We start from the raw sequence: 8,637 nt of genomic DNA, 5'->3' as shown, positions 1-8,637 counted from the left end.
GAGGAGGCAGGGCTGCCACCAATATCAGGTGACAGCTGGTGTGTGCAGGGCGGGCATGCGTGCCTCCATCCAGGGGAAAAAAAACTTTGTCCCGTCCTTCAGCTGAACAACCGGCTCGCAAAATTCTTCAGAAATTAACAACCGGCTCTGCAGAGCCGGTGCGAGCCGGCTCCAGCATACCACTGCATATAAGTGCATTCACTCTGCAGCTTCTCAGTACCTCTCCACTCTCATCTCTCCCTACACTTCTCCCCGGGAACTCTGTTCACTAGGTAAATCTCTCTTCTCTGCACCCTTCTCCTCCACTGCTAACTCCAGACTCTGTTCCTTTTATCTTGCTGCACCATAGACTTGATGCAGCTGGTACATCAAGCTCCATCTCTGGCCCACCTTTTTGATGCTGCTTTTAACTCCTAACTCTTACTCACTTGTTCAGAACCCTTATTTTATCATCCTCACTTTAATATTCCCTTATCTCTTATTTGTCCTGTTTGTCTGTCCTAATTAGATTGTAAGCTCTGTTGAGCAGGGACTGTCTCTTCGTGTTCAAGTGTACAGTGCTGCGTACTTCTAGTAGCGCTATAGAAATGATAAGTAGTAGTACTAGTAGTAGTAGTAGAAGGTGGTTTACAGTATAAAAATGGGAAGAAGCCATTCAACCTGTAAAACAAACATCTAAGAGTAATGTACATCATAAGTTATTTTACAATAAAAATTTGCATCTTGGAAATTCTTGGACTATCAGTTTTCTGTTTTTGTTTGTTTGTTTTGGTTGTTCCCACTTAGGGGCACTTTTACTAAGTTGGGTAGGTGCCTACGTGTGCCCAACACACATCAATTTGCAGTTACCACCCAGCTACCGCATGGCCCAGGTGGTAATTTGTCTTTTAACGGTAATTGTCATTTTACGCGTGTAGATGATCACCGCATGGTTAACACGTGAGACCTTACCCGTAAGTCAATGGACACCAATTTTTATTTGCCCAATGCCCATTTTTGGCAAATATTAAGAACGACCTTTTTACAGGCGCGCTGAAAAATGGATCTGCACGCCGAAACCTTGTGCCTTACACAAGTGCAGTCCATTTTCAGTGCACCTTAGTAAAAGGACCCCTGTGGGGTTTTTTTGCCACTGAGTAGAAACTTTGACACTTTTTTCTGAATTCCAAGGAACATTTCTTTCTTTCTTCTTTCTTTCTTTCTTCTTCTTTCTTTCTTTCTTTCTTTCTTTCGTTTATACTTACAGTCTTCCACTTTTTTCGCATCACATTCACCATTCACAGGAGCAGATAAGCAAACAGACCCAAGAAAATGGCCAAACTCCACATTTTCAACATCTTTGGTTTTAGTTTTCTGGACACTGCAGCAGCCTGGTGGAGATAAGGAGGGGGGGGGGGGACCTATCAAAAATGTATTAGCTAAATCATAGGACTGGCAGCTGGTTCCAGATTTCATAACAACCTCATCTAGAATATTAACAGGAAAAGAGAGCTACAAGTATATACTGGTAATGGAGTAAACCAGGACTGCTAACTCTTTGTGATAGTGACCCATTCCATATTCAAATGGTGATTCAAACATTCCATCTCACAGATTTCACAATAAATACATAACTTTACCCTGCATAGCTATCAAATCAATCTTGAGAATACAGCACACTCATGCAAAAGTGCTGGATTTTCTTTAATCTGCAGTCTGATTCCAAACCCTGCACTGAACTCAGAACTCTCACAAACAACACACCTTCCCCACAGACACAGCCTAAAAGTTTCTTTTTCCAAATATTAAAATTCACCTTCAACCTCCCCTCTGTCACAGGGGGAGGTTGAAGGCGACCCTCAGGGGGAGAAATGCTGGCTTCGGCCTAACCCCTGGTAAGCCTTTCCTCAGCAGAGAGGTGCCCAGCTCTACCACCGGCTGCCTTTCAGGTACTGTGGAGGACTTGCAGCTCATCTGCATATCCTTACAGCCTTCTCCGGGGTGACACCCAGGCCCACTCCAATCCACTCATGGCCTCCGCTCAAGGTGCCCAGCGCTCCCACCAGGTGCTGTGGAGGACTTGCAGCCCTTCTGCATTTCCTCACAGCTGTATCTGGGGTGACTCCAGGTCCACCCCGATCTTCCCAGGGCCCTCGCTCCAAGTACACAGAGTTTCCAGGTGTTTTTGGCTAGGATCAGGCGACCCTCAGGGGAAGGAATGCTGGCTTCGGCCTAACCCCTGGTAACCTTTCCTCAGCAGAGAGGTGCCCAGCTCTACCACCGGCTGCCTTTCAAGTGCTGTGGAGGACTTGCAGCTCATCTGCATATCCTTACAGCCTTCTCCGGGGTGTCACCTAAGTCCACTCAGGGCCTCCGCTCTAGGTGCTGCGAGCCGGGGCATTTTTCTCTTTACATCTATTCTTCTTCCCAGTTGCTAAAGTACCTCAGTCGTTTATGGCCCCTATCACATTCTCTTCCTAGCCCTGTCCCTTCCTAATCTTTTCCCTCACCCCGCCCTACCTCTCTCCCACTACAGGAACTCACTGCCCATCCATCGACTTCATCAACTCACCTTCTCTCCTCCCCTCTTCCTCCCTCTTGGCTTTTAATCTCCGTCTCTTTCTTCCCTCCATTTTGCCTTCCCCATTCCACCTAAATACCTCTCGCCTTCGACGCCTTCGTGGCCACACCTCTCCTACTCTCCTCCGCTCTCTTTTACTCCTTCTCTTACTCTCAGCTGGTGACATCAATCCCAATCCTGGCCCTCCTCACCAACTATTATCCCAACTCTACAGATCTCACCGTGACCTCTCTAACCTCATCTCTATTCCTCTACTCCCCTCCTCTTCTCTGCCCTTCTCTTGTGCCCTATGGAATGCCCGCTCTATCTGTAACAAACTCCCCTATATCCAGGACCTCTTTATCTCATGTCACCTCCATCTGCTCGCCATAACAGAAACCTGGCTCTGCCCTGATGACTCTGCTTCAGTCGCAGCCCTCTGCCATGGCGGTTATCTTTTTTCACATACTCCTCGCCCTGCTGGTCGCGGGGGCAGTGTTGGACTACTTCTCTCTCCCTCCTCCAGATTTCAACCCCTTCTTCCACCTCAATCTCACTGTTTTTCCTCCTTTGAAGTCCACTCTATCCGCCTTTTCTCTCCTCTGCCTCTTCAAATAGCAGTCATTTATAGTCCCCCTGATAAGTCCCTTTCATCCTTTCTCAGTGACTTTCATGCCTGGCTTGCCTTCTTCCATGATCCTTTCTCCCACTCTCTCATCCTTGGTGACTTTAATATTCTTGCTAATGATCCTTCCAACTCTTATAATTCCAAGTTACTCGCTTTAACATCCTCCTTTAATCTCCAACTATGCTCCACCTCCCCCACTCATCAAAATGGTCACTGTCTTGATCTCATCTTCTCCTCCAACTGTTCACCCTCTAGTTTCCTTGCCTCTGATCTTCCCCTCTCTGATCACCATCTTATAACTTTCACACTTAAATCTCCTCCCTCTCAGTCCCGTTCTATCTTATCTAATTTATCTAGGAATCTTCACGATATTGACCCTTCATCTCTATCCTCCCGTGTTTCAAACCTCCTCTCTACTGTGGCACCATCCACGTCTGTCAACGAGGCTGTTTCTTCTTACAACAATACTCTATCCTCTGCCTTAGACACTCTTGCACCTTTGATGACCCGCCCTATAAGGCGTACAAAACCCCAACCTTGGCTGACTTCTAATATCCGCTACCTACGTTCCTGTACCCGCTCCACCGAACGCCTCTGGTGGAAATCTTGGGCCCTTGCTGATTTCTTACACTTTAAGTTCATGCTGACCTCCTTCCAATCTGCTCTTTTACGCGCCAAACAGGATTATTATATCCAACTGACCAACTCTCTTGGCTCTAACTCTCGACTTCTCTTCACCACAATGAACTCTCCTCAAGGTGCCCCCTCCCCCAAGTCCCCCTTCATTATCTCCTCAGACCCTTGCTGAATTCTTTCACGACAAGGTTCAAAAGATAAATCTTGAATTCTCTACCTTGCCACCTCTCCCTCCACTAGTCCATTCCCCTCTCTCTCCTTCCCCTCATTCCTTTTCCTCCTTTCCTGAAGTTACTATAGAGGAAACTACACTTCTCCTTTCTTCCTCAAAATGTACCACCTGTTCCTCAGATCCCATTCCCACCCACCTTCTTAATGCCATCTCACCTGCTCATATTCCTTTTATCAGTCACATTCTCAACCTAATACTACTACTACTACTTAACATTTCTAGAGCGCTACTAGGGTTACGCAGCGCTGTACAATTTAACAAAGAGAGACAGTCCCTGCTCAAAGAGCTTACAATCTAATAGACAAGTGAACGTCGGTCCGATAGGGGCAGTCAAATTGGGGCAGTCTGGATTCACTGAACGGTAATGGTTAGGTGCCGAACGCAGCATTGAAGAGGTGGGCTTTAAGCAAAGACTTGAAGACGGGCAGGGAGGGGGCTTGGCGTAAGGGTTCAGGAAGGTTGTTCCAAGCATAGGGTGAGGCGAGGCAGAATGAGCGGAGCCTGGAGTTGGCGGTGGTGGAGAAGGGTACTGAGAGGAGGGATTTATCCTGTGAACGGAGGTTACGGGCGGGAACGTAAGGGGAGATGAGGGTAGAAAGATAGTGAGGGGCAGCAGACTGCAACTGTCCCTACTGCCTTTAAACATGCTGTGGTAACACCTCTCCTTAAGAAGCCTTCACTCGACCCTACTTGTCCCTCTAATTACTGACCCATCTCCCTCCTCCCTTTTCTCCAAATTACTTGAGAGAAATTCACCACCGCTGTTCACCGCCGCTGCCTTGATTTTCTCTCCTCACATGCTATTCTTGACCCACTACAATCTGGTTTTCGGCCTCTCCACTCAACCTAAACTGCGCTTACTAAAGTCTCCAATGACCTATTACTGGCTAAATCCAGAGGTCTCTATTCCATCCTCATTCTTCTTGATCTTTCCGCTGCTTTTGACACTGTCGATCACAGCATACCCTGTCCTCACTTGGATTCCAGGGCTCTGTCCTTTCCTGGTTCTTTTCCTACCTCTCCCTCCGCACCTTCAGTGTTCACTCTGGTGGATCCTCTTCTACTTCTATCCCTCTGCCTGTCGGCATACCTTAGGGTTCTGTTCTTGGTACCCTCCTCTTTTCTATCTACACTTCTTCCCTTGGTTCATTAATCTCATCCCATGGCTTTTCCTACCATCTCTATGCTGATGACTCCCAAATCTACCTTTCTACCCCTGATATCTCACCTTGCATCCAAACCAAAGTTTCAGCGTGCGTATCTGACATTGCTGTCTGGATGTCTCAACGCCACCTGAAATTAAACATGACCAAAACCGAGCTTCTCATTTTTCCCCCCAAACCCACCTCCCCACTCCCCCCGTTTTGTATTTCTGTTGATGGCTCTCTCATTCTCTGTGTCTCCTCAGCTCGAAACCTTGGGGTCATCTTTGACTCTTCTCTCTCCTTCTCTGCTCATATCCACCCCTTTCTTTCCGAGCACTCTACTAAAACCCTCATCCACACCCTTGTCACCTCTCGTTTAGACTATTGCAATCTGCTTCTTGCTGGCCTCCCACTTAGTCACCTCTCCCCTCTCCAATCGGTCCAAAACTCTGCTGCCTGTCTCGTCTTCCACCAGGGTCACTTTATTCATACTACCCCTCTCCTCAAGTCGCTTCACTGGCTCCCTATCCATTTTCGCATCCTGTTCAAACTTCTTCTACTAACCTATAAATGTACTCACTCTGCTGCTCCCCAGTATCTCTCCACACTCGTCCTTCCCTACACCCCTTCCCGTGCACTCCGATCCATGGATAAATCCTTCTTATCTGTTCCTTTCTCCACTACTGCCAACTCCAGACTTCGCGCCTTCTGTCTCGCTGCACCCTACGCCTGGAATAAACTTCCTGAGCCCCTACGTCTTGCCCCATCCTTGGCCACCTTTAAATCTAGACTGAAAGCCCACCTCTTTAACATTGCTTTTGACTCGTAACCACATGTTTTTATTTTTTTTTGTTACATTTGTACCCCGCGCTTTCCCACTCAGGCTCAGTGCGGCAGGCAATGGAGGGTTAAGTGACTGGCCCAGAGTCACAAGGTGCTGCCTGTGCCAAGAATTAAACTCAGTTCCTCAGTTCCTAGGACCAAAGTCCACCACCCTAACCACTAGGCCACTCCACTCCTCCTTGTAACCACTCGCCTCCACCTACCCTCCTCTCCTCCTTCCTGTACACATTAATTGATTTGATTTGCTTACTTTATTTTTTGTCTATTAGATTGTAAGCTCTTTGAGCAGGGACTGTCTTTCTTCTATGTTTGTGCAGCGCTGCGTACGCCTTGTAGTAGTAGTAGTAGTCGCACTTTAAATCCTTACACCCTTATTCCTGACACCCTTATAGGCTTTCTCATTTAGTACAATTCCCACCACAAATCACAGCCTCTCTCACCCTTACCAGTCACCCACAAACTTAACCATTCCATTCACTATATGCAGAAACATACCTTTTCTCCACTCGAAACCAAATTAAATATGGTTTAAACTTTCTCACAGCTTTCTGTTAGTACAGCTCTCCCTCACCCAAAACACATCAGTTTTCCCCAAATGTATTCAGCAATGCAGCCATGAAAAGGCAGTCTGTTTATTTAAGTACTCACTTTCAAACTGGTACACACAAGCCTGTCTCTAAATTACTCTTCCAATCACTTATTTCACTTTAAACCCATAAAATCTATACTTTTTCTCTTAAATTTCACACACCCAGCAAACGTTTTTTTTTCTCTCACTCTCCGTGCGCTCAGCCTGCTCTCTCCTCCAGTTCAGCGGTCTCCCTAGCAACTCATCCCCCGCCCCCTAGAGGAACATCTGACATCCCTCAACCAATCAGCTTGTCAGAAAAAGACAGTTTTTTTTTCTTATCTGTTTTAGAATCTTAGCTGTCCTAACTGAATCTCCAGGTTGCTTCCCCTTCCCCCCATAGAAGTTAATGCAAAACTTACTATATATAGAATTTTAAAGTCAATTTTAACCTAACCTGTACACAAAACAGCAAGAACCATTTTATAGTACACTCCCCACCTAATCATGGGTTATTCTTTTGTTTAAAAAAAACATATTTAAGAAACATCTCACACTTTCTTCACCTAACTCCATTAAAATTCCCAAACTAACTTTAAACCTTTTCCAGCCAGCACCATCCACCAAAACCCTGGAACAGCCCCCCCCCCCCCCCCCCCCCAGAGCCCCAGGAAAAAACATTTAATATATCTTACCATATATTACAGAAGTACTTAGCTTCAATCAAAAGGCAGATACTTCACATCCATATGGCATCTCAAATCTTGAATGATATCGAAGAAGCTTCAAAACATTCCCACGAACTATAGTTATAAAGGCACTCTCAATCACTCTCGCTGTTTCTTTGCTTCATCAGGAGAGGATATGCATAAACATTTATCTTCCATATTGCATACAAAACAAGTCAAAATGGCGACTGCTTATAAAGACGCTCCGACGGATGCACATTTTTATGAATTGACGTCACTTCCTGCAAAGTCTGTATCTCGAGACAATCAATTAAAGGTGTTTAATCCTCAATCAATTAAAATGTTAGTAAAACACTTCCCATTCCATTGGGCCACTCAGACCATTGGGAAATGTTGTATGTAAATGATATATCCATCTTTGTTCTTTTTGGTATAAAACCCTGTAAATATCACCTCGTCTACCGTTATCCTGTATGTGCTCCTAAGCAGCTCCTAAGCCCGTCTTATTAACTTTTCTATACTGAATTAAAGAAATGCCTAAACGGAGAGGAAGGCAAAGGCCAAGCCCTGTGGCGTCTTCATCACCTTTAATCGGGGCTATGGATCGCTTCGTTGTGCCAGGAATTCAGGGAGGCTGTGATTCTTCGCTGATTGTGGAAACGGAGAAGTACCATAGGCGTAGACTGGGGGGGGCGAGGGGGGGCAATGCCCCCCCAAACGACGCGAGGCGCCGCCGCGCCATTAGTTAAAAAAAAAACAAAAAAAAAACACATGCAGGCACGCGCTCCTCTCGGTCCGCTTGGCTTCCCTGCCCTCTCTATCTGCGTCCCGCCTTCCTCTGACGTCATTTCCTTTCGGGCGGGACGCAGACAGAGAGGGCAGGGAAGCCAAGCGGACGGAGAGGAGCGTGTCCGTCTACCCCTCTCTCTTCCTCCCTCCCTCAGGCGCAGGCAGCAGTCTTCCAGCGTTCCTGGCAGCGGTAGCGTTGTACACGCTGCCTTTGGCTCTGCCCCGAAGCCTTCTCTTCAAGTTCCTGTTCCCGCATAGGTGGAAACAGGAACTTGAAGAGAAGGCTTCCGGGGCAGACCGAAGGCAGCGTGTACATCGCTACCGCTGCCAGGAACGCTGAAAAAGCTGAAGACTGTTGCCTGCACCGGAGGGAGGGAGGGAGGGAGGAAGAGAGGGGGTAAACGGAGTCACCATCTTGGACCTCGCTGGGGGGGGGGGAGCAGAGGGAAGATGGATGGGACTGGGAGGGGTGGGAAGCAGAGGGAAGGAGCAGGAGATGAATGGGACTGGGAGGGGTGGGAAGCAGAGGGAAGGAGCAGGAGATGAATGGGACTGGGAGGGGTGGGAA

The 8,637-nt window shown here is 47.2% G+C and overlaps 1 long non-coding RNA gene across 1 annotated transcript; it reads right to left on the bottom strand.

Annotated features, from left to right (window-relative positions):
- Window positions 1-1,353: 1,353 nt before the first annotated feature.
- On the bottom strand, window positions 1,354-7,939 carry LOC115475496. Its single transcript, XR_003943049.1, has 3 exons — window positions 7,866-7,939; window positions 7,287-7,374; window positions 1,354-1,370 (listed from the first exon to the last, which is right to left on the bottom strand). It is a non-coding gene; the product is annotated as an uncharacterized LOC115475496 (long non-coding RNA).
- Window positions 7,940-8,637: the final 698 nt, after the last annotated feature.

Source organism: Microcaecilia unicolor, chromosome 8 (assembly GCF_901765095.1).
Source record: "Microcaecilia unicolor chromosome 8, aMicUni1.1, whole genome shotgun sequence".
Lineage (NCBI taxonomy): Eukaryota > Metazoa > Chordata > Amphibia > Gymnophiona > Siphonopidae > Microcaecilia > Microcaecilia unicolor.
Note: the sequence above shows the minus strand (reverse complement) of the source record. Positions and strands in the feature narration are given on the sequence as shown.